Source organism: Scyliorhinus torazame, chromosome 1 (assembly GCF_047496885.1).
Source record: "Scyliorhinus torazame isolate Kashiwa2021f chromosome 1, sScyTor2.1, whole genome shotgun sequence".
NCBI lineage: Eukaryota > Metazoa > Chordata > Chondrichthyes > Carcharhiniformes > Scyliorhinidae > Scyliorhinus > Scyliorhinus torazame.
This window is the reverse complement of record NC_092707.1, coordinates 322149923-322175392: the sequence shown is the minus strand read 5'-3', so window position 1 is coordinate 322175392 and position 25470 is coordinate 322149923. Positions and strand designations below refer to the sequence as shown.

Here is a 25470-nt window from a genome sequence, read left to right as displayed (position 1 = left end):
GGAAAAATTGGTGAGTGAGAAATCGGAAATTACATTATTGGATTACGTGTCAAATTTCAGGGAACGATTAAATCGAGCAGGTGAATTGGCTAGACAACATTTAAAAGTTGCACAAAACGTGATGAAACGGGTAGCGGACAAGAAATCCAAAGTTCGTAGTTTTGCCAGTGGAGATAAAGTTTTAGTATTGTTACCAGTGGTAGGTGAACCCTTAAAAGCTAGGTTTTGTGGACTGTATCAGATTGAAAGGAAATTAAATGAAGTGAATTATGTGGTTAAAAACGCTGGATGTAAGGAAAACTCACCGAGTGTGTCATGTGAATATGCTTAAAAGGTACTTTGAAAGAGGAGAGGAAAAGGAGGAGGTTTTAATTATTCCAACTCAAAGTGACAAACCAAATCCAGATGACTGAATTTGACATACCTCAAATTAAATTGGAAAATGAGGATGTTCTTAAGAATTGGGATAAATTGTTGAGTTACCTTCCAGAGGAAAAAGAAACTGACCTGAAAGAGTTATTGATATCACATGGGCAAGTTTGTAGAGATGAATTGGGAAGTACTAAAATGGCAATACATGATGTAGATGTGGGAAATGCTGTTCCAATCAAACAACATCCATATAAACTTAACACTTTAAAATTGGCACAGGTTAACAAAGAGATTGACTGTATGCTTAAAAATGGCAGAATTGAAGTGGGTTGTAGCCAATGGAACTCACCCATAGTGATGGTGCCTAAACCAGACGGTACCCAATGGTTGTGTGTGGACTATAGAAAGGTTAATGCAGTTATAAGAATGGACTCTTATCCTATCCCACATTTGGAGGATTGCATTGAGAAAGTGGGACAATCAGCTTTTATTTCTAAACTGGATTTGCTTAAAGGTTACTGGCAGGTACCTTTATCCGAATGGGCGAAGGAGATTTCAGCTTTTGTGACTCCAGATGGTATATCCCAATTCAAAGTTATGCCATTTGGCATGAAAAACACACCAGCCACATTTCAACGGTTAACTAACAAAGTTGTTTCAGGATTACCCAATTGAGCGGTATACATTGACGATCTGGTAATTTTCAGCCAGACATGGACAGAACATTTGAAACATCTGATGGAGTTATTTGATCAACTTCAGGAGGCGGGTATGTTGATAAACCTAGCCAATAGTGAATTTGGAAAGGTCCAAGTCACTTTCCTTGGCCATACAATCGGACAGGGTTGAATGGTCCCACGGGATGTGAAAACAAGTTATTGGGGAGTTTCCGATCCCCTCGACACTACGGGAAATAATGCGATTTCTTGGTATGAGTGGATTTTACTGGAAATTTGTACAGAATTTTAGCAGTGTGGTCGCTCCACTGACAGACTTGCTCAAGAAGCGTAACAAATTCCAATGGACAGCAGAGTGTCAACAGGCATTTGACGGCCTGAAGGCTGTGTTAACCACTGCTCCTGTGTTAGCCATCCCAAATTATACGAAACCATTCAAAGTGGCGGCTGATGCGAGTGATGTGGGTGTAGGTGCAGTGCTTCTGCAAGATGACGATGAAGGACTAGAGCGGCCTATTGGTTATTTTTCAAAGAAATTGAATTCTCACCAGAAAAGGTATTCCACGTTTGAGAAGGAGACTTTGAGTTTGGTGCTGGCTTTGCAACATTTATGTGATGAGCAATCCGTCTGACACCGTTATATATACTGATCATAATCCGTTCACGTTTTTGGAGCGATTCTGGAATAACATTGCAAGGCTGTTTCGCTGGAGTTTATTGTTACAGCCATTTCGTTTAAAAATAGTACATGTAGCAGCACGAGAAAACGTGATAGCCTATGCTTTGTCACGAATGTGATGAACGGAAGCAGTTTCAGTTGGAGGAAGAAGAACGAGAAAAAAAATGGACTATATTATTATACCTGTTTGCGTGTGTTGTTTTTTGAAACGAAAAAGTATATTTACTGTGTGCATTTGTTAAAGGATAGTGAATCGGTGAAAAATTAAACCATCTTGAAGTTGATGGTTTATTTTTTTTCTTGGGGGTTGGTGTCATGTGAGAGGACCTTGAAGAAATGGGTGTTTAAGAAATGTACCTTTAAGAAATGGGTGTTTATCAGTGATGTCAGAGTGTGGGTGGAGCTGGGCTGTCTGTCAGCTTTTTACTTTTGTTTTAGGCTGTTTGCTGCAGGATGTGCTTCAGTTTCGTTTTCAGTGTTGGAGCTGAAGCCAGACCAAGCAGGTGTACTCCTGTTCTTTCTGCTATCAAAAGACTATCTCTTGATCATTTGGTGAATTCAGAATTATAAATGTTTTCAGTAGTGACTTTAACCTGATGTGCTTCTGTTGGAGGTTTTGTTTTTAAGTCGTATGGATGTTAAAAGGAAAGCTTAAAGGATTACTTAGTGTTGTAGTCTTTGGGGGTTTGTTCACTGTGTGTTTTAAAAAGATTAACTTGCGTTCATAGAATAAACATTGTTTCGCTTTAAAAAGTACTTTTCCATTTCTGCTGGACCACACCTGTAGAGTGGTCCGTGTGCTCCCCATACCACAATCTATTAAAAGTTGTGGGTCAGGTGAACTCCATGATACACTTTGGGGTTCTCTAAACCCTGGCCCATAAAAGTGGGGAAAGTAAATCACCTAGAGAGTACTTCCAATGGCTTACCGCTTTTTGGCATCACTTCAGGTATTTATGTTGCAATATAGGCAACATTTTGAAATTATATGGTAGCAGCAATATTATATGAGCTATTTTTTGACTGTCTCTGCCATAATAGCGGTGGGAACATAATTTAAATGTTAAACATTTTTTCGTGACCATCCACTATAGGGGGCCTGAGGCATTCAATTCCAGTCCGGTCCACTGCTGTAGATACTTGCGGACTGCAAGCAAACTTTTCACTCCCCCTCCTGTGATCTGTGTTTTTCTTAAATCCCACCGGGAACTTGTCAAAATTAGGTTGACCAATTAAGGTTACTAAGATCAGTGGTGGCAAAATCTTCCATGCTGACCTTGTATTAAATCAGAAAATCCTGCTTAAATATGCCCAAATTGTATGTGTTCTATACTTATCCATTTATATTGTTACTTAACATGATAAACAATAATTATCAAATGTCCATTATCCACCCACAACAAGCTGAATTATTGCATTGATCAGTTTGTACACAAAATACAATGCATCATTCTCATCTTTTATAGCTTGCCCTTCTTGAATAATACATGGAAGTAGATGTATAATGCATAGTTGTAGTACACCACTGGTCAATTAATCAATATTTACTGGTCACATCACTCTATTTACAATTGCTGTCACCCACAACTGGATTTGCTCAATCTCAACACCACTTGGATTGTGCACAAAACAATTTTGAAACATTTTAGCTGTAATACCTAGGGCAGGATTTGGGGTTTTAGGTTGGGATCCCAATAACAGGATCAAATGGGGGTCCCACAAAAACACAAGAAATAGAAGCAGGAGTAAACCACACAGTTTGTCAGGACTGTTCTGTAATTCATTAAGAGCATGGCAGATCTCGGACTTCAATTTCAATTTCGAGCCTGCTCCCCATGACACTTGATTCCGTGATAGACCAAAATAAGGCTAACTGAGCCTCCAATATATTCAGCTATGTGATGAACAGTCAGACAGCACTTTTTCTTGAATAGGCCAATTGGTGTTCAGAGGGTGAGATTGCCATTCAGTTGTGGGCCATGGTTGTGCTTTTGAAACTGAAGTTTCACTTGGAGGTCATCTAGCACAGAAGGAACTGCAGCCTGCTTTTGCAGGTAAGGGAGAGAGAGGTCACCTTTATCTCAGGAACTTTCAATTGAAAACAAATGCTGGACCCGTTTAAAAAAAATTCTTTCATCGGACATGGGTTTCTCCAGCAATGCCAGCGTTTGTTGTCAATTCTTTTAGCCATTTTATTGTATTCACTCATCATTGTTGTCAATTCCTATTAAACCTGTGAGCAGTTAAGGGTCAACCACATTGCTATTTTGTCTGGAGTCATATGTCAGCCAGAACAGGTAAAGATGGCAGATTTCCATCGTTAAAGGATATTAAAGAGAACCAGTTGAGTTTTTCCAACAATCAATGATAGTTCCATGGTCACCTTTAGTGAGACGAGCTTTTAATTTCATATTTTTTTATGTAACTGAGGTTTATTCATGAATTGAATTTAAATTCCGCCAGTTGACATGATGAGAGATGAACCCATGTTCTCGGAGCATGAGCCTTTGGATTACGACTTCAATGACATTAACACGATGCTACCATCTCTCCATTATGGAAGGGAAATCCTCATGGCCATAACTGTGGCCAGATGGGTGGGGAGGACCTCAGACCCTGTCCAAACACAGATCCCCATCCTACCAGCTGCCAGGAGGCCACCTCCAGGAAATTAGTCTGTTCCCGATGCCACAGGGTTCCTGTAGACCAACTTGAAATTTCCAGTTGACCTTTCATAATTGACCTTAAATCGGTTACCGACCACTTGCCAGCAGGGAACCCTCCCTCCTCTGATCCTGGCTCTGGATAAAGTTGCCAGTGATAGAATAACATTAAAAATTGGCAGGCGGACCAATGAAACAAAATTACAAGTCTGCCCACACATGGGCAAAAATTCAACCTCTAATATAAAACTGTGTATTCATTTAATCCTGTATTGTCTAAATTCCTTAAGTGTTACATCATTGATCAACCTTTTTTAAAAGCTGACAACAGAAAATGTTATAGGACGTTGCCGTACACTTAAGATGTTTTCATTACATCATTTTACTGAGAATCTGGGCAGTGACATTAAAATTTTCTAATTAGGGGCATAAAGTTCAAGAGTACTCATAGTGCAAAATGAGGCCATTCGGGCCATCGAGTTTGCACCGACCCTTGGAAAGAGCACCCTACTTAAGCCCATGCCTCCACCCTATCTGCTGTAACCCCACCTAACCTTTTGGATAAGGGTGATTTAGCATGGCTAATATACCTTACCTGAACACCTTTGGACTGTGGCAGGAAACTGGAGCACCCGGAGGAAACCCACACAGACACGGGAAGAAAGTGCAAACTCCACACAGTCACCTGAAGCCAGAATTGAACCCGGGTCCCAGGAGCTGTGGGGCAGCAGTGCTATCCACTGTGCCACCGTGCCGTCCACATAGGGAGAATCATAGGGCAGGTTTCTCCCATAAAAGGGAACAAAGTCCCCAAGCAAACGTGTTTAGCCGCTTGTGCCGAGAAACACATGGCTATTCAACGCGACTCATGATGAATAAGGGTCCTGAATGTGCGGCCTCGGCCGCACACAGCCCTGTTTATACAGTGGGGAGCTCTGCTCGCCGGAACTCCCAATTGGAGCGAGAGATGGCGCGGTCTCAGAGACCCCAAAACAATTGACCTCCCACCCTCCCCCAGCCTGAACGCACTATGGCAGGGATCCAGGTCCCAGCAACCCCCCCCCCCCCTCCCCCAACACCCATGCTGGACAACCCCGGCCTGATCACGTGCAAAATATTACAGCTTGGCACCTTGGCAGTGCCAAAGCGCCACACATACTGTCACCCAAAGTCGGAATTGAATCCGGGTCCCTGGCGTAGTGAGGCAGCAGTACTAACAACTGAGCCACCGTGGTGCCGTAATGAAGTATGTCAAATTGCTACAAACACTTGTCAGGTCGCATTCAGGTAACAAAGAGACCATGTCATAGGTTTACTAGGATGCAGATGAGATGGGAAGCAATGGTTCAGATAAAATGTGGTTATTTGGAGCACTGAAGGCTAAGAGAAAAATTAATGAAGATATTTTAAAGTTTTCCTGCAAAACGTGGTTGCGAGAGAAACAGCTGAAACTTTTCAGGGACAGATTTATAAGTATTTGAAGTAAAGGAAACTAAAGTGTAATGAGGAAAGATCAGGAGGGCGGAATTAGCTTTACAAACTGATGTGAGCAGCTGCTGTATATGTACAGATTCCACAAACCCAAGTTATTCTAGGCTCAATATTGAGCACAGTCAACAATTATTGGACAAACTATTTAAATTATTTAAAAGACTGTGGCTGCGATTTTAGGCCCGCATTCACAGTGATTGCTGGGGCAGTGCCAGGGGTCAGTTCCAAGGGTTCCTCTATGGAACTAAATGGGGGGGTGGTTCCCTTTATCGGTTGGGGGAGGTTCCCCCTTGTGCATGTCATGTGGGTTTCCCCAGTGTCCAAGCGGGGTGGGAGGCCCGATCTCAGGATTCCCGGATGCCGGCTTTATCAGGCCCACCTCCTGCTCTGTCAGTGAGTTTTTTTCTGCACAAGTGCGCTGGATTATCTGGAGAGAAAAGCCAGTTGTGCAGACTGCGAATTCATGCCGGTTTTCCCACCTTCGCCAGCACTCTGCGCATAGATTGGAAAGTTCCACCCTTTGGGCACGATGTTCCACCCTCCACGGCATGTTTTGCGGAGGTAACCTGCCATTGGCTGATAGCAAGGTGTTCTGGTCCAGCCGATGTCAACAGGGTTTCCTGTTGTCCAAACTGTCCATCGCCAGGGAACCAGGGTGGGGGTTGCTGTTGGTGGCACCAGAAAATTCTGCTAGTGGGTACAGCCGGAAAGCCCCACCCTATGGGTGTGATTTCCCAGCCCCACCATGGCAGGTTCCCCTGTGGTAGATGCAGCAAGCTAGCTAAAGTCCAATGCTGCAAATGGGTGGGGGCCACAAAATTCTGGCCTTGTGTGTTAATTTCCTTCCCCTATGTTATGAAGACCAGGCACTCAAAATATACCTGACCTTCTTGCACTTTGGCCACACCCCAATGGCCATCTCACTAGACTTTGTTTAAATAATATGCCTCACTCCCATCAATGCGCTTCATAGTGATTTTCTTTCCATCTGATCTCTCACATAGGTGAGGTTATCGATTTGTACCAATAAGGCCAATGTAATGCTATGTGTGACATTATAGAAATGTTCAGTATACAAGGAATTAATGTCAGGTTGCATTTAACCACTAGGTGGAACTAGATGCAGTACTATATAAAGCACTGACTCTCAGGCTTCTGAGAGAGGTTGGAATAGTGCACTGGAGAGATCTAGAGAGGGTAGAGTACAACCCTGAGTGTAGATTACTATAATTATTGTTTACTATAGGAGGAAGTGGTCAAGCTTAATTTAAATAGTGTAAATAAAAGTTAGTTTTGTTAATGAACTTAGCTTCTGTGGTCTTTGTGACATCTATCCTGATAAAAGAATCACAAAGAACACCACACTGTGGGCCCAAATCTTCAAAGACTGAGGGCACGATTTTCCAGCCCTTCCCACTGGTTTTGATCTTCTGGTACCGCCAAAGTTGACCTCTGCCGCTTGATCCCCGGTTTAGTACTCTCTATGGAAACTGCGAAATTCCTTGCTGTGATCGCATTAAGTTTAGTACTCTCCATGGACACAGAGAAGACATTTGACTGGATCGATTGGGCCTTTCAATCCCCAAACTTGACAGAATTAACTTCTCTCAGGCATTCATGGCAATGTGAACAGGCAGAACAGACCATTCATATCAAAAGGGCAAATTAGATTCAACACATTTTTCCTCTTCTAAAAAAAATCAATTCTTGATATGTGAGTGTACAATCAATCATAGAATCATAGAATTTACAGTGCAGAAGGAGGCCATTCAGCCCATCGAGTCTGCACCGGCTCTTGGAAAGAGCACCCTACCGAGGCCCACACCACCCTATCCCCATAACCCAGTAACCCCACTCAACCAACCCTAAGGCCAATTTTGGTCACTAAGGGCAATTTATCATGGCCAATCCACCTAACCTGCACATCTTTGGACTGTGGGAGGAAACCGGAGCACCCGGAGGAAACCCACGCAGACACGGGGAGCACGTGCAGACTCCGCACAGACAGTGACCCAAGCCGGGAATCGAACCTGGGACCCTGGAGCTGTGAAGCAATTATGCTAACCACTATGCTACCGTGCTGCCCCTATATGTTGTACCTTGTAAGGTCAACATTTATTGTCCACCCACTGCTGACCTTAGAAGGTTAATCCTCTTAAATAGCTGCAGCCCATGTGATTAAGATTCTCCCACAATCTTGTTGGTCGAGGCTCCAGATAATTTAGAGTCAGAGAGGTCAACAGCACAGAAAAGGTCCTTCGGCCCATCGCGTCTGTGCCCATTTTCCAGCACTTGGCCCATAAGCTTGAATGCCTTGGCATTGCAAGTGCACATCTAAATACTTTTTAAATGTTATCAGGGTCTTTGCCTCCACCACCTTTTCAGCAGTGAGTTCCAGACTTCCATCATCCTCTGGGTGAAAATGTTTTTCCTCACATCCCCTCTAAACCTTCTGTCCCTTACCTTAAATCTATGCCTCCTGGTCATTGATCCCTAACCCTAACACTAATTGCCACTATGGTCCTTAATTGGCCCCACTCTTACCCGAGACATATTTTTACCTTAATGTGCTTGTAAAACTTAGGATTTTCCTTTATTTTACATGCCAGTATACTTTCATGTCCCCTTTTTGCTCTCCTAATTTCCTTTTTAAGTTCCCTTTTACACATTCTATATGCCTCTAGGGTTTCTGCTGTTTTGAGCCCTAGATATCTGCAATAAGCTTCATTTTTTCTCCTTATCCAATGCTGTATATCCCTCGATATCCAGGGTTCACTGGATTTGTTAGCCCCGTCCTTTTTCTTGAATGGAAAATGTTGGCCCTGTACTGTCACTATTTCCTTCTTGCATGCGTCCCACTGTTCTGTCACAGATTTACCTAAACGTGTCTGCTCCCAGTCCATTCTGGCCAAATCATATCTGATCTTATTAAAATCAGCCTTCTCCTGAACCTTGATCTCTGGCCCATCCTCGTCCATTTCCATAACAATCTTGAATCTGACGGAGTGATATGATCACTGTCTGCGCAATGCTCTCCCACTGATACGTCAACCGTTTGCCCAACGTTACATAAAATTAAGTCCAGGACCACCCCCTCTCTTGCAGGACTTTCTACGTACTGGCTTAAAACGTTATCCTGGATGCTTTTTCGGAGTTCCGCTCCCACTCAACCTTTTACATTATGGCTACTCGAGTTCATGTTGAAATCCCCGCCATCACTATCCTATAACTTTTATACTTCTCTGAAATTTGCCCACATATCTGCTCTTCTATTTCTCTCGGCCTGTTAGGGGGTCTATAGAATGCTCCCAACAATGTGATTGCTCATTATTGGTTTTTATGTTCTACCTATATGGCTTCAGTTGAAAAGCCTTCCAGGATGTAGTCCTTCCTTAATACAGTAATTGATTCCCCGATCAAAATTTAAATACCCCTTCCTCTTTTACCACCTTTCCTATCTCGCCAGAAGACCCCCTACCATGGAATATTGAGCTGCCAATCCTGCCTCTTTCAACTATGTCTCAATGACAGCAGTGACATCATACCACCATGTTTTAATTTCTGCCCTCAATTAATCTGCCTTGTTCATCAGACTCATTGCATTAAAATAAATACCATCCAATCTTGCCAAACTCTCTTCTGAATTAACTGGTCTAGACATTCTATGCCTTCCTGACTCACTTAATGTCTCTTCTAATTTTGGCTGCGTATCTATCCCTGCTGAACCTTCACTGAGGATCCCCTGTGAAGTTAGTTGAGTTTGACTCAATAATCATGAAAGAATGACAATATGAGCATGGTCCAACTGCTAAGCTGTGTCCGAACAGCAGCTCGCCATGGTGCAGCATGACCATTGAAAGCTGGGAGACCCCACTCCCGAGATCTGCCCGGCGCGCCACACCTTGCGAGATCCAACGCGATTCGCGAGACATTGCGATGTGAATCCCGCACACAATGGGGGATCACTTTTTGGCAAATCTATACATTCGAGCGATGCGGTAAACATGAATGAGATTCCTGAAGTGCCTGAGGCTTTGGGACACAAACCCTTCGCCTCACGAGACCTTGAGCGAGCGCCGTTTCGCACTGGTCCCCACAATTGGGGACCACACAGAACGGCACTCGTGGGGGTCTCCCAGGGGATCGGACGCCCCCAGCTGCATGCCCTTTCAGCAGGGTGGTGTCCTGGCACAGCTGATGCCATCTTGGTACCCTGGCAGTGCCACCTGGTGCCAGCCTGGCACTGCCAAGGTGCCAGCAGGCATGGCCACTGCCAGAGTGACAGGTTGGCACTGCCAAGGTGCCAAGCTGGAATTTTTTACACATATGATTGGGCTGCGCGTGCTAAGCGTGGGTATGGATGGGGGATGCCGAGGACCCTCCCACAGTGCATTTGGGCTGGGGGGTGGTGGGGGAGGTCGGGGATTGTTTTGGAGGGCCTCGGAGATTGGGATATGGAGCCCCCCAATGTACAAAACAGGGCCTGAGCCGAGAGTTCCTCGTTCAGGCCGCTTATTCAATGAGAGTCGTGTTGAATAGCCATGTGTTTCTTGGCACCGCGTGCGCTGGGAAACACGCGACTAAACGCGCTCACTAGGGGACTTTGTTCCCTTTTGGGAGAATTGCGGCCAATATATGTAAATCAGGATAGTGTTAGAATTTGATGTTATGCCACAACTATTCTTCTTCATTTGGCCTTCCAGATGGTGAAGTTTGTGGGTTTAGAACATGCTCCTGAAGAAGACTTGGGGAACTGCTTCTGGCATGCTCCAGTAATCAGGGGCTGGATTCTCCGGTCACCGACGCCGAAATCGTGTCCGGCAAACGGCCGGAGAATCCGAGTTCCTGACTAAATTGGGAGGGCGGCGCCGCTTTCACGATGCTCCGCCCCCTCCAAAGTACGCCATGCCACGTATCGACAGCCTCAGGACCTGCCTGAGGCCTGTCCGCCCCCCCCCCCCTCCCCCCACCACCCGATGCTCCGCCCTGACCGGCCGGGTTCCCGACGGCATGGGTCGCGTGTGGTCTCACCCGTCGGGAACTCGGTTTGACGGCTGCCCACTCAGTCCAGCGCCGGCACAATCAGGGGAGGGCCGATCTGCGGGCAGGCGGGGACATTATTCGGGGCTGGGAGCACTATGGGGGGTGGGATGGTCCAGGGCCCGTGAGCCAACTGAAGGGGGGAACTATTTTGTGGGCCGGGTCCGCGAACAGCCGCCGGCATGTAGCACAGCACGGCCACCGTCATGCGCCTGCACGGCCACGCACCCGGCGTATCGGCAGCTAGAGTCGGGTGCTCTACGCTGCCATCCTGCTAGCCCCCAGCAAAACAGGGTGTCAGTTGCCATTTTGCGCCATTTGTCCTGGCGTAAAACGCCACCGGTCTCACGCCGCGTGTGGACATAGCCCCAGAATCGGAGAATCCACCCCAGATCATTTATGTGGTTTGTTTAAGAACAAGGAACAAAGAACAATACAGCACAGGAACAGGCCCTTTGGCGCTCCAAGCCTGTACCCGTCATGTTACCACTCTCGGCCAAAACCCACAGAACATATAGTGCCATATCCCTCCATACCCATCCTATCCATGTATTTGTTGAGATGCCTTTTCAATGCTGTTAATGTATCTGCTTCCACAACCTCCCTTGGCAATGCGTTCCAGGCACTCACTACCCTCTGTGTAAAAAAACCTGCCTCGCACATCTCCTCTAAACTTTGCCCCATGGACCTTAAACCTATGCCTCCTGGTGACTAAACCCTCCACCCTGGGAAAGAGTGCCTGCCCATCCACTCTATACATGCCCCTCATAATCTTGTAGACCTCTATCAGGTAGACCCTTCAACCTCCATCATTCAAATGAAAACAGTCCGAGTCTTTTCAGGATCTCCACATAGCTAACACCCTCCAGACCAGGCAATATCCTGATAAACCTCCTCTGCACCCTCTCCAAAGCCTCCACATCCTTCTAGTAGTGTGGCGACCAGAATTGTGCGTAATATTCCAAGTGTGGCCTTACCAAGGTTCTATGCAATGCAGCATGACTTGCCAGTTTTTATACACAACGCTCCATCCAATGAAGGCAAGTATTCCGTATGCTTTCTTGACTACCACTTGTGTTGCCACTTTCACAGATCTGTGGACCTGCACGCCCTAATCTCTCTGACTTTCTATATTGCGAAGAGTTTCGCTATTTACGTTTAGTTGAGTTCTCATTCATGGTGATCCACAAAATGTCACGGTTAGGTGACTTGGTGATAATAATGCCATTGAAGTTCGTGAGTTGGTGGCTGGACCTATAATAGAACTGATTACTTCTGGGATTTATGAAGAGTAAATGTTACTTGCCACTTGCCATGCTAAGCCTGATTATTGTTTGAGTTTGCTACATTTAGTCATGGACGGCCTCATTACCAAAGGAATTGGAAACAGAACTAAACAGGAACAGTAGAATAGTGTTTATGTTACAGGATTAGAAAGTCAGAGACATGAGGACATGGTGGAGGTCATTGATGAAGCAGCTGAATATCATTGGCCTACTCCTGCAGTGATTTCATGGGATATATATGATTGGCTTCCAATAACCACAATTGGCTTCCAATAACCACAACTATCTTTCTTATATCACCTCATGCTTGAAATTCTACTCTGTGTCCATGTTTGAACCAAGATTGTAATGGGGTCTTGAGATGACTGGCTCTGGCTGAAGCCCAAAGAGAGCATTGATGATCAGGTTATGGTGAGTAAGTGCTACTTCATAGCAATGTTGATGAATCTTTCCATCACATTGCTGATGCTTGGAAGCATACTGATAGACAGTAATTGACACGGTTGTCTTTGCTTTTTGTTGGACAACATTTACTTGTTCATATTTCCACAATTATCAGGTCGATACCAGTTTTGTAGCACACTCAAAACAGCTTGGCTATAGACGTGGATAATTCTGGATCATGGTTCTTCAGTTCGACAGCTGGGATGTTAATGGGGCTTTTGCCGTGTCCAGTGGACTCAACTGTAGAACATAGAACATAGAACATTACAGCGCAGTACAGGCCCTTCGGCCCTCAATGTTGCACCGACCTGAGAAACCACTCTAAAGCCCATCTACACTATTCCCTGATCGTCCATATGTCTATCCAATGACCATTTGAATGCCCTTAGTTTTGGCGAGTCCACTACTGTTGCAGGCAGGGCATTCCACATCCTTACTACTCTCTGAGTAAAGAACCTACCTCTGACATCTGTCTTATATCTATCTCCCCTCAATTTAAAGCTATGTCCCCTCGTGCTAGACATCACCATCCGAGGAAAAAAGCTCTCACTGTCCACCCTATCCAATCCTCCGATCATCTTGTATGCCTCAATTAAATCACCTCTTAATCTCTCTAACGAAAACAGCCTCAAGTCCCTCAGCCTTTCCTCATAAGATCTTCCCTCCATACCAGGCAACATTCTGGTAAATCTCCTCTGTACCCTTTCCAATCCTTCCACATCCTTCGTATAATGCGGCGACCAGAATTGCATGCAATACTCCAAATGCGGCCACACCAGAGTTTTGTACAGCTGCAACATGACCTCATGGCTCCGAAACTCAATGGGCGAGATTCTCCACTCCCGCGCCGGTTGGGAGAATCGCCTGGGCCGCCAAAGGTTCCCGGGACGCTTGTCCGATGCCCTCCCGCGATTCTCCCAAGCGGCGGGAACGACCCCGTCGAGTTCCGCGGGCCGCTGGCCGGAGAATTGCCGGAGACACCCAAAATGGCGATTCTCCGGCACCCCCGCTATTCTCAGGCCCGGATGGGCCGAGGGGCCAGGCAAAACGGCGGGTTCCCCCCGGCGCTGTCCACACCTGGTCGCTGCCGTCGTGAACGGTGCGTGAACGCTGGGGGGGGGGGGGCGGCCTGCCGGGGGGGGGGGGGGGGGGTAGGGTGGATCCTGCACCGGGGGGTACCTTAACTGTGGCATGGCCCGCAATCGGTGCCCACCGATCGTCGGGCCGTCCTCTCTGAAGGAGGACCTCCTTCCTTCCGCGGCCCCGCACGATCCGTCCGCCATCTTCTTGCGGGGTGGACTTAGAGAGGATGGCAACCACGCATGCGTGTGTTGGCGCCAGCCAACCCGCGCATGCGCGGATGACGCCAGTTATGCGGCACCAGCCGTGTCATCTATGCGGCGCCGCCTTTAAGCGGGCGACAAGGCCTGGCGCGTGTAGATGACGCGGCCCCGATCCTAGCCCATTGTCATGGTCTGAATCGGTCGTGAACCTCAACGGCGTTCACGACGGCGCGGCCACTTCGGCGCGGGAGTGGAGAATCCCACCCAATACCTCTACCAATAAAAGCTAACACACCATACGCCTTCTTACATGGACACCGAGATCTCTCTGCTCATCCTCACTGCCAAGTATCTTACCATTAGCCCAGTACTCTGTCTTCCTGTTATTCCTTCCAAAATGAATCACCTCACACTTTTCTGCATTAAACTCCATTTGCCACCTCTCAGCCCAGTGCTGCAGCTTATATATGTCCCTCGGTAACTTGTAACATCCTTCCGCACTGTACACAACTCCACCGACTTTAGTGTCATCTCCAAATTTACTCACCCATCCTTCTACGCCCTCCTCCAGGTCATTTATAAAAATGACAAACAGCAGTGGCCCCAAAACAGATCCTTGTGGTACACCACTAGTAAATGGACTCCAGTCTGAACACTTCCCATCAACCACCACCCTTTGTCCTCTTCCAGCTAGCCAATTTCTGATCCAAACTGCTAACTCTCCCTGAATCTCATGCCTCCGTATTTTCTGCAGTAGCCTACCATGGGGAACCTTATCAAACGCTTTACTGAAATCCATATACACCACATCAACTGCTTTACCCTCATCCACCTGTTTGGTCACCTTCTCAAAGAACTCAATCAAGTTTGTGAGGCACGACCTACCCTTCACAAAACCGTGTTGACTATCTCTAATCAAATTATTCCTTTCCAGATGATTATACATCCTATCTCTTATAAACCTTTCCAAGATTTTTCCCACAACAGAAGTAAGGCTCACTGGTCTATAGTTACTGGAGTTGTCTCTATTCCCCTTCTTGAACAAGGGGACAACATTTGCTATCCTCCAGTCTTCTCGCACTATTCCTGTAGACAAAGATGACATAAAGAACAAAGCCAAAGGCTCAGCAATCTCCTCCCTAGCTTCCCAGAGAATCCTAGGATAAATCCCATCCGGCCCAGGGGACTTATCTATTTTCACACTTTCCAGAATTGCTAACACCCCCTCCTTATGAACCTGAAGCCCTTCTAGTCTAGTAGCCTGAATCTCAGTATTCTCCTCGACAACATTGTCTTTTTCCTGTGTGAATACTGACAAAAAATATTCATTTAGCACCTCTTCTATCTCCTCGGACTCCACGCACAACTTCCCACTACTGTCCTTGACTGGCCCCACTCCTACCCTAGTCATTCTTTTATTCCTGACATATCTATAGAGAGCTTTAGGGTTATCCTTGATCCTACCTGCCAAAGACTTCTCATGTCCCCTCCTGGCTCTTCTTAGCTCTCTCTTTAGGTCCTTCCTAGCTAACTTATAACTCTCGAGTGCCCTAACTGAACCTTCATGTCTCATCTTTACATAAGCCTCCTTCTTCCTCTTGACAAGTGTTCCGACTGCCTTAGTAAACCATGGTTCCCTTGCTCGACCACTTCCTCCCTGCCTGACAGGTACATACTTATCAAGGACATGCAGTAGCTGTTCCTTGAACAAGCTCCACATTTCCATTGTGCCCATCCCCTGCAGTTTTCCTCTCCATCCGATGCATCCTAAGTCTTGCCTCATCATATCATAATTGTCTTGCCCATAACTCTTGCCCTGCGGTACATACCTATCCCTTTCCATCACCAAAGTAAACATAATCGAATTGTGGTCACTGTCACCATAGCGCTCACCTACCTCCAAATCTAACAGCTGTCCTGGTTCATTACCCAGTACCAAATCCAATATGGCCTCGCCTCTCATTAGCCTATCTACATACTGTGTCAGGAAACCCTCCTGCACACAAAAGTACTCAAACTATAGCATTTCCAGTCAATATTTGGAAAATATTTGGAAAGTTAAAGTCCCCCATAACAACTACCCTGTTTCTCGATGTCACAAGGAGTGAATAAAATTGGCTCTAGACTGATATCTGTGAAAGTGGACTGTCAAGAGCAGGCGGAGAAGGATCATTGGTTGGGTACATCGAGCTGAAACTGGGTGAAAACACTTCAAACTTATCTTTTCATTTACTTGCTGGTCTCAAGTCAGGACAACTCTTACAAGAATAACCTGTAGATAATGTAGACAGAGTGGTCATGTGATATTCGCATGACAAGAGCACTGGAGTTGTTCCTGGAATCCAGGCATACCACAAGCATGAAGTAGCTGCTCAGCTAGTGAATAAATTATTGTTTGTTACAAGTTCTCATTGTTAGTGTTTTGTAATGCAGCATTCTACATGGGATCAGAATTTCGTAGTATGGCACAAGGATGTTGCCGCATCCACCCATTCATGTTCAAAGTAAACGGGAAGAATTTGAGAAAGAGTGGTGTATTTACTGTGGTGCTGCATTATCTGACAAATCAAAAAAGGTACAAGCTTACACCTTACAAAGTGGGCCCTGAGGTCGTCGAGAAGTTTGAGTTGTTTGTATTCCAAATGGAGGAAATGGTGGAAGAGAAAGAAAACCCCGATATAATTCTAAAATGTTTGAGAACATCTGCCTTTGAGTAAAAAGCATAATACTCAACAGGTCTGTGTTTAATTCAACAAAACAAAGAGCAGATAAATCAATACAATTTTATATGGAAATCTTGAAAATCAGAATGGAAATGTACATTTGGCACCCTTACTGATGAGTTAATCACTGGTGCGTTTTTCTGACTCTATAACTTGCAGAAGCTTTAATATTTATAATGTTCAATCTTTCTCTCGCAGCAGTTGCTTATAGACAAGTTGTAGAGTCAGAAAAAAGCACCAGTGATTTTAGACAGGAAAAATTATTTTTGTAATACAGAACACACCATGTCCCAACTGCAGTGGCCATTATCCTCAGAACAGAGCAGCATGTTTTGTGTATGGTAAGCACTGCAGTAAATGTGGCAAGTGGAAACATTTCGCAAGATGCTTCAGATTGAAACCACAGCAGCCTCCTTCTGCCACCAGCCAAATTGTAGCTCATCAGTCTTGCAAGGGTAGGAGGATCAGCAAGGAGGAAAAACTGGAGCGCAAAAGCAGCAAAACCATTGAGCCTCCAACAACACTATTGTGAGAGTGTCAATGCGGTCAGAGAAAAAAGTGAGATCTTCATCACCCTCAGCATGATTTGGAGCAGCACAGTGGTTAGCATTGTTGGCTCACAGTGCCAGGGGCCTGGGATCAATTGTGGTCTTGGGTGACTGTCAGTGTGGAGTTTGCACTTTCTCCCTTTGTCTGAGTGGGTTTCCTCTGGGTGCTCGGGTTTCCTCCCACAGTCCAAAGATGTACAAGTTAGATGGGGTTGTGGGGTTTTGTGGATAGGCCGGGGGAGTGGGCCTAGGTAGGGTACTCTTTCAGAAGGTTGGTACAGACTCATTAGATCGAATGTCCTCCTTCTGCACTGTAGGAGTTCTGTGGTTCTATGCTTTGCAATAACGCAAGACTGAAGGTAAATATTGACACGAGAGCAAAATTTAGCATTATGCCTCAGCGAATGCTACAGGAGCTAGATCCATATGCAGCTCCAGACCCCAGTACCCAGGTGGACCTCATGGGTTATGGTGGACAAATCATCCGCACTGAAGGTATGGCCGCTCTCCACTCCACACTTCATGTTTCATACGGTCACTGCTCGGTCTTCAGGACAGCATTACACATGGGCTCATTCAACTTTGTCCAGAGTTGTATGTTTTACAACACCAGACCCCAGAAATACAAAGAACAAAGAACAAAGAAATGTACAGCACAGGAACAGGCCCTTCGGCCCTCCAAGCCAGTGCCGACCATACTGCCCGACTAAACTGCAATCTTCTACACTTCTTGGGTCCGTATCCCTCTATTCCCATCCAATTCATGTATTTGTCAAGATGCCCCTTAAATGTCACTATCGTCCCTGCTTCCAAAAATGATATAGTGCAAAGACCTCTTCAACTGCAATATCATTAGTAAGCTACCAGTAATATACCACATAAGACTAGATAACCTGGTACCACCAGCAGTTTGTGCTCCAAGAAGAGTACCAATAGCCATGAAGCAGAAAGTATCAATGAGCTGCATCGGATGTCAAAACTAGGTGTCGTAACTTTCATAGATCAGACTACAGAATGGGTTTCAGTAATGGTGGCTACAGGAGAGAAAAGATGGCACAGTTAAGATATGCATTGACCTAGTGTGCTTGCCAAGACGCTGCTCAGACCTCATCACCCTATGAAGACAGTTTAACAGGTCTTCATAGACATGCCAAATGTATATCTTTCAGGATCCTGGGTACAAAATGCGAGTTCTGGCAGATCCTGGTAGATTAAAAATCCTCAGAATTTACCACATTGATGTCTCCAGTAGGCAGATATCACTTTCATTGTATGCCCTATGGTATCTCCACTGTCAGAAAGTTCTTCCAACAGGGAATGGAGGAACTCTTGGCAGGACAACTCTGAGAGGTCATCCTCCACAACATCTTCATTTAAGGTCATACGATGCAAGAAGTTGATGCATGTCTTTCTCTTGTCCTCGACAGAATAAGGACCAAATAGCTAAAGTTTAATCCTGAAAAATGCAAATTCAGGGTCAACCAGGTTCTTTATGTGGGCCGGATCCAGGCAAGACAATGGCCATATCATAGATTATCATAGAATTTACAGTGCCGAAGGAGGCCATTCGGCCCATCAAGTCTGCACCGGCTCTTGGAAAGAGCACCCTACCCAAGTTCAGCACCTCCACCCTATCCCCATAACCCAGTAACCCCACCCAACACTAAGGGCAATTTTGGACACTAAGGGCAATTTATCATGACCAATCCACCTAACCCGCACATCTTTGGACTGTGGTAGGAAACCGGAGCACCCAGAGGAAACCCACGCACACACGGGGAGGATGTGCACACTCCGCACAGACAGTGACCCAAGCCGGAATCGAACCTGGGACCCTGGAGCTGTGAAGCAATTGTGCTATCCACAATGCTACTGTGCTGCCCCTGATATGATCGATGGTCATCCGTATCGACAAGTGCACTTTACAGCACTTCCTCGGTATGGCAAATTATTTTTCTAAATTCATTCCTTTTTATAGTGAGGTTACTGGACTCTTTGTCAGGATGTCGAATGGTGCTAGCAAGAGCACCACACAGCAGTCTTCAACAGACTCAAACAGGCACTCGCAGCCCCACCAGTGCTACAGTACTTTGACATTCAAACAACCGTAATTGTATCAGCAGACGCCTCCCAGTATGGACTTATAGAACATAGAACATAGAACAATACAGCGCAGTACAGGCCCTTCGGCCCACGATGTTGCACCGAAACAAAAGCCATCTAACCTACACTATGCCATTATACTCCACTTAGTGCAGTCTGTAACTAGAATGGCAGCCCAATAGCAACAAGGGCCTTCACTGACACTTGAGAGTCACTATGCACTGATCGAAAAGGAACTCCTCACTCTTGTCTTTGCCTGACAGAAATTTCCTGACTTCATATATGGTCATCCTGCAGCATTTGAAACTGATCATCAGCCACTCATAACGATCTCAAAAAAGCCTCTCCACACTATATCTGCATGGATGCAACGCATGATGCTAAAGCTCCAATATAACAATCTCAGCATAATCTACAAACGTGGTCAGGAGCTGTTCTTAGCTAATGACCTCTCTAGAGCCTTCCTACCCACTACAGAGCAGTTAGATGTGATGACAACACAGGCATCATGACAAGAGAGGTGATGTCCTCTTGTAGAATCCAGGAACTCAAAGATGCCTTTGAGGCGGATATCACAGGTGGGAATCTCCGGCCTCCCAGCCTCGTGATTCCCAACAGCAGGAGGCAGTCTGCCATTCGCTGACAGTGGGATTCTCTGTTCCCGCCGCTGTCAATGGTAATTTCCATTGCAGCCACTTCACGCTGCCGAGCAACCCACGGTGGGGGTGTACTACCAGCGGGACCAGAGAATCCCACTGCTAGCGAACGGTTGGAAAATTCCGGCCTACTTGTAGACAACAGGACATCATCATCATGAGAGTTTGGCTAGAGTACCCAAGCGAGTTTTCCCAAATGCTCCGCACATTCTTTGCCATCAGAGATGAACTAACCATACAGGAAGGGCTGACATTGCGTGGCCAGTGATTCATCATCCTACTTCTTTTCAGAAATACTAAACCCAACAACTTCACTGGAGCAGCCTTGGTTAGAAGCAACCAGGTACAGGGCCCAAGAATCACTATACGCGTCCTCTATGTATAATGGCATGGAAAACCTCCAGGTGTGCACCATGCAATGCATTCAAGTTGCATCAAAGGAACCGTTGCACTTACATGAGTTACCGGACATCCCATGGTCATTCACAGCAGCTGGTCTCTTCAAATGGAATGGTAAACAACATTTAGTCTCAGTCGATTCATATTCCAGGTGGTTTGAACTTGACTATCTGCCAAACGTGATGAGTAACAGTCATCATCAAGCTCAAGGAGACACTCGGCCACAAATGGCATCCCCCAGAGACTCATGACACACAACGCTCGCCAATTTGCCTCCACTGCATCTTGAAATTTTGCACATACATGGGATTTTGGGCATATCATGAGCTGCCCCCTATATGCAAACTCCTGGAACAGCTACTCCATGCATCTTCGCGAGGAACGTGCCCAGGATCACACAGATTGCTATACTGCATTCCTCAGCCTGCAAAATCCGCCACATCAGGGCTCACCATCTTCAGCTCTTTTGTCGGCGCATCAGGACCACAATTCTGCTGCTAAGGCTCTGCTGCAGCCCAAACTTGAAACCAATGTGAATGATACCCTCAGGCATCGCCACCTAAGAAACAAAACACACTATGCTTAAAATGCCCACAGACTGGGCTTTCTTACACCTGGTCAAATAGTCAGTAAGGGTCAGACTCCAGTCTGCATGCGGGCATGAGACGTTGGCGGTGGTACGCAGCCATGCCCGACAGCCAAACAGTTACTTGGTAGCCTGAGATGGTGCCCACCATGTACGCAACTGCCGTCACCTCGGACAGGTATCGGAGCCAGCATCAACAGATGCCACAGAACTCTAGTCATCTGGCCTGCAACACAGGCCCCCTACACCAATGCACATGCAGACTCCTCTAGAGGCCTACACAGCGAGCCCTACACCCACTATATACACAGATGGAATGCCCCAGGTTGTCCACACCAGCCTGAGAAAAGCTACAGCACAACCAATTGGCATAACAACATGCTCAGGGGGGTATGATCAAACTGAACATGCGGTTCCAGGACTAGGTCATAATCTGTCTGCAATTGGCTTTTAAATCTCATTTTTGCACAACATGACAAAGTGGGGGATGGAGATGTGATGGGCTATCCACCAGCTGCAACAGCTTAATCTATGTCTCTCCACATGGAAATAGTTATGCATTGTTAGCCTGTTATGTCAGGTTCATACTCAAGTTACTGTTCATGCATACTGTTACATCTCGATAACACCGGCTGTCCCAACGTAAATGGGGAAGATGTAGACTGTGTGGTCACGTCATTATGTGAGGACATGGCTACGAAAAGGGTCACGTGATGGGATCGCCGGAGTTCTTCCTTGAACATGGGCAGAGCACAAGCGTGAAGTAGCTGCTCAGCTACTGAATGAGCTATTGTTTGTTGCAAGTCCTTGTTTTCAGTGTTTGGGAACTCAGCACTTCAGCAGATGACATAACTCTGCACAGAAGATTGTGGTAGCTGTTACAATTACACGTAATATACGCTGATGAACTATACCAGCATTACTGCTGTTGCCTGCAGCTACACCTACCAGGAGATTTGTTGTCGTGATGTGTCATGCTCGTCTCTCTTGCGCCATCCTCACACATCCACTGTACCTTGTCTGCAACTGTTCTGTAACATCCATTTTCTGCTTTCTCCAACTTTGGCCTCTAGAAGAATCCCTATTCCGCAGAACAGGGTTGCTCATTTTTGAATTATCCACCATCTTTCAGGATTGGAAATGGTCAAGCTGCTGAGCTTTGATGTGATCTGTTGGCTTTGTGATCATTTTGCTCTGCCAATAGCATGCTGTTTTCACTGTTCAATGTGCCCTTATTTCTGAGTTGTTACCTCATAATTTGCCACCCTATTTTTAGGCATGCCTAAATGCTTCCATTATGTTTTTTTGCACCCCACATTAAACCAGGTTTGGTAATCTGCTGCTGATGTTTCACAGCATCCTGTGGATGCCTATTTCTGAGCTGCATGTTCTGTTTTTAATCTATTTGGTTGATCACACTGAAGCTACCACAATGCATGATGGAGGAACCAACATGAACTCTCCAGAAAGTAGCAGTTCCTACAAATTCCTGCAGTGGCATGGTAGCACAGTGGTTAGCATTGTTGCTTCACAACGCCAGGGTCCCAGGTTCGATTCCCAGCTTGTCTGGAGACCGCACGTTCGCCCTGTTCTGCGTGGGTTTCCTCCGGATGCTCCGGTTTCTTCCCACAAGTCCCGAAAGACGTGCTGTTCGGTAATTTGGACATTCTGAATTCTCCCTCTGTATACCCGAACAGGTGCCAGGGTGTAGCGACTAGGGGATTTTCACAGTAACTTCATTGCAGCGTTTATGTAAGCTTACTTGTGACAATAAAGATTATTTTTTAACAAGTGAACATGACCAATCTATCTGCCACTAATTCTGGGAACCCCACTGTACTACCGGTTTTGATTCAAAGTGCATAGAAAGCTTGATAATTGCACAGCTCTTGGTGTTTCCAGTAAAAAGGTGCAGCCGGCTGAAAGTCTGCTAGAATGGATTGACCATCCGATACTGAGCCCACCTGATTATTTATTCCATTCCTTTTCGATGAACATAAATCATGCAAGTCGTACAGTGGGTGGTTATCTGCTCAGTCAGCACACCACTCAGATGACAAAGTGAAAAATGACTCCCAAAGTCATCACTAAAATGATGAAAGAAGGAATTTAAAACAAATATGTTTTGCAATCACGCAAAATGTCACAGCATTAATTCAGGATCTGTCACATTCTGCTAGACTTTTACAAGCATAGCACAGCAAAACGAGGTGTCAAATTAGATATCTGCACAAAATATATATTGTATAATTTTAATTGTATTTATTATGAAGTTTCAGTTTTATTCGATCCCGCACCCCCTTCCACCGCCCCACCCCCGTGGTATGTTATGTGGCAGCTGAAGTGGCTCGCCTTTGGTCGGCGGCAGGGTATTCCAGTCCCGCCCATGTCAACTGTTTTTTCCGTGGCTTGCACCCTACGCCACTGGTGGGACCAGAAGGTCCCACGGCAGAAAGGACCGGAAAATTTTGATCCTTTTTCCCCCCATGTTTTCAGGTATGTAACGAGAATACATCGTAATTTCCTCAGTCCTGAATTTCAAAGACCCAAACCTTTCCTCGGCATGGCATTATTTTAGTACAATAGTTTGGGATCAGATACATGGAAAATGCAGTATTTAAATAAGTAAAATCACTTTTTCTATTGCTTTATAATGTTTCATCACTGTTTTATGTTTCAAGCTAATTTTCGTGGCCATGATCTACCGGCCGTGTTGTGCCCGAAATAGCAGTGCGGCCAGTAGATGCGGGGGGGATTCCTCTTCTAGAATCTATCCGGCCCAACATAGCTCGCAAGACATCGTGATCAATATTGTGCAAATCTGCATATAAGAGCGAGATAGGTAGTCTCACTCTAATCAGCACTTGCTGAATCTACCGAGGCCCTGGGATCTAACCCCTTTTCATCGATGACCTTGAGTGAGCGCCATTCAGTGCCGGCTCCCACAAACGGGGACCAGGCGGAAATGCACTTGAAGGGGTCTCCCATGGGATCGGAGGCCCCCAGCTGGTTGCCCTCTGGGAATGGTGGCACCCTGGCACTGCTGACGTCACCTCGACACCATGGCACTGGCAGCCTTGCAGTGCTATCTGGGTGCCAACCTGGCACTGCCAAGGTGTCCAGGTGGCCTTTTTCAGCTGGAAGGGTATCAGGCTGGTACTTTTCCTCTGGCAGCAATCAGGCCCGGGGTGCCCTGCTTATGTGAGGTGCGGTGCAGGGAGGCCAGAGGACCCCCTAATTGGGGCATTGGGGCGGGCCGAGAGATCACTACCACATTTGAAAATGGCATCCCTATCTCTTCCTGCAGGAAATGGATGAATGCGGCCTCGGCAGGGAGTTCCCTGCTGAGGCCCCAAATTGCAACCGAGTCCCGATAGATAGTGTGGTGTTTCTCGGCACTGTGAGCGCCGGGAAACACCCGGCTGAATGCGCTCGTCACGGGACTCTGTTCAAATTTGGTTAGGTCATGCCCGATAACCGTGGGGCTGGATTTTCTGCAGTCCCGCGCCGAAATCGCATTTGGCATGGGGGCGGAGAAACAAAGTTTATGACGGAATCGGGCTTGGCGCCGCTCCGATGATTCTCCGGGCCCCGAATATCTGCGCGTCCGCAAATTGCGCTGAGCAGCTGGGTGGCCATTGTCAGAGGCCTGTCCAGCGATACTCCACTCCCATCAGGCCGAGTTCTCGACGGCGTGGTTCTAACCACCTATGACCGGTTGGGAACCTTGCGTGGCGACTGCAGACTCAGTCAAAGCTGCGTCAATTACTCCGGGTCTCTGCCAGCCCCTGAAGGTAAGTGAATTGGGGTTTTTTTTCTCGGAAACTCGAGAGTTTATACGCTGGCGTGGGGTTACAGCCCCATTTTTGTGGAATCCAGCCCATGATGTTTTCTGATTCACACATTTGTGGTGGATTTGATAATCCAGAAAGTTCCAAAATTAAGAAATTACTTGGTCCCAAGCACTGACAGGTTACATAGTGTTTTAATGTTTTTACATCGTTAATTTCAGTGGAATATGTTATTGTTACAATACACAATCAAGAGTTAATTTTTATAATTATAGCTGCTGCTTTCTAGACAACAATTTGTTTATCTTGAAGCACTGTCTTTTTATTTCTGATACACCATGAAAGGCTCGACTATAAACAAATTTGGATATGACAACAGATCGCACAGACCTGCAAAACATATCGTCATCAGGGAGTTTACAACAAGGTTCAGTTCAGTGGCTGGTTTAGCACAGTTGGCTAAATAGCTGGCTTGTAAAGCAGACCAAGGCCAGCAGCGCCGTTTCAATTCCCGTACCAGCCTCCCTGAACAGGTGCTGGAATGTGGCAACTAGGGGCTTTTCACAGTAACTTTATTTGGAGCCTACTTGTGACAATAAGCGCTTTTTATTCATTTCATTTCAAGTGAAAAATGCCTGTGCTATAGCTGCTGGCTGCAGTTCCCCCGCCGGCACCAAAAAAGCACGTAATGTTGCACCTATTTTGTCAAAGTCGAGAACCCCCCTAATC

At 46.1% G+C, this 25470-nt stretch overlaps 1 protein-coding gene across 32 annotated transcripts in view; it reads right to left on the bottom strand.

Annotated features, from left to right (window-relative positions):
• The window catches only part of nrxn1a (neurexin 1a), a 2579010-nt gene that overhangs the window by 1127027 nt on the left and 1426513 nt on the right, over nucleotides 1-25470 (bottom strand). The window lies entirely within an intron of this gene.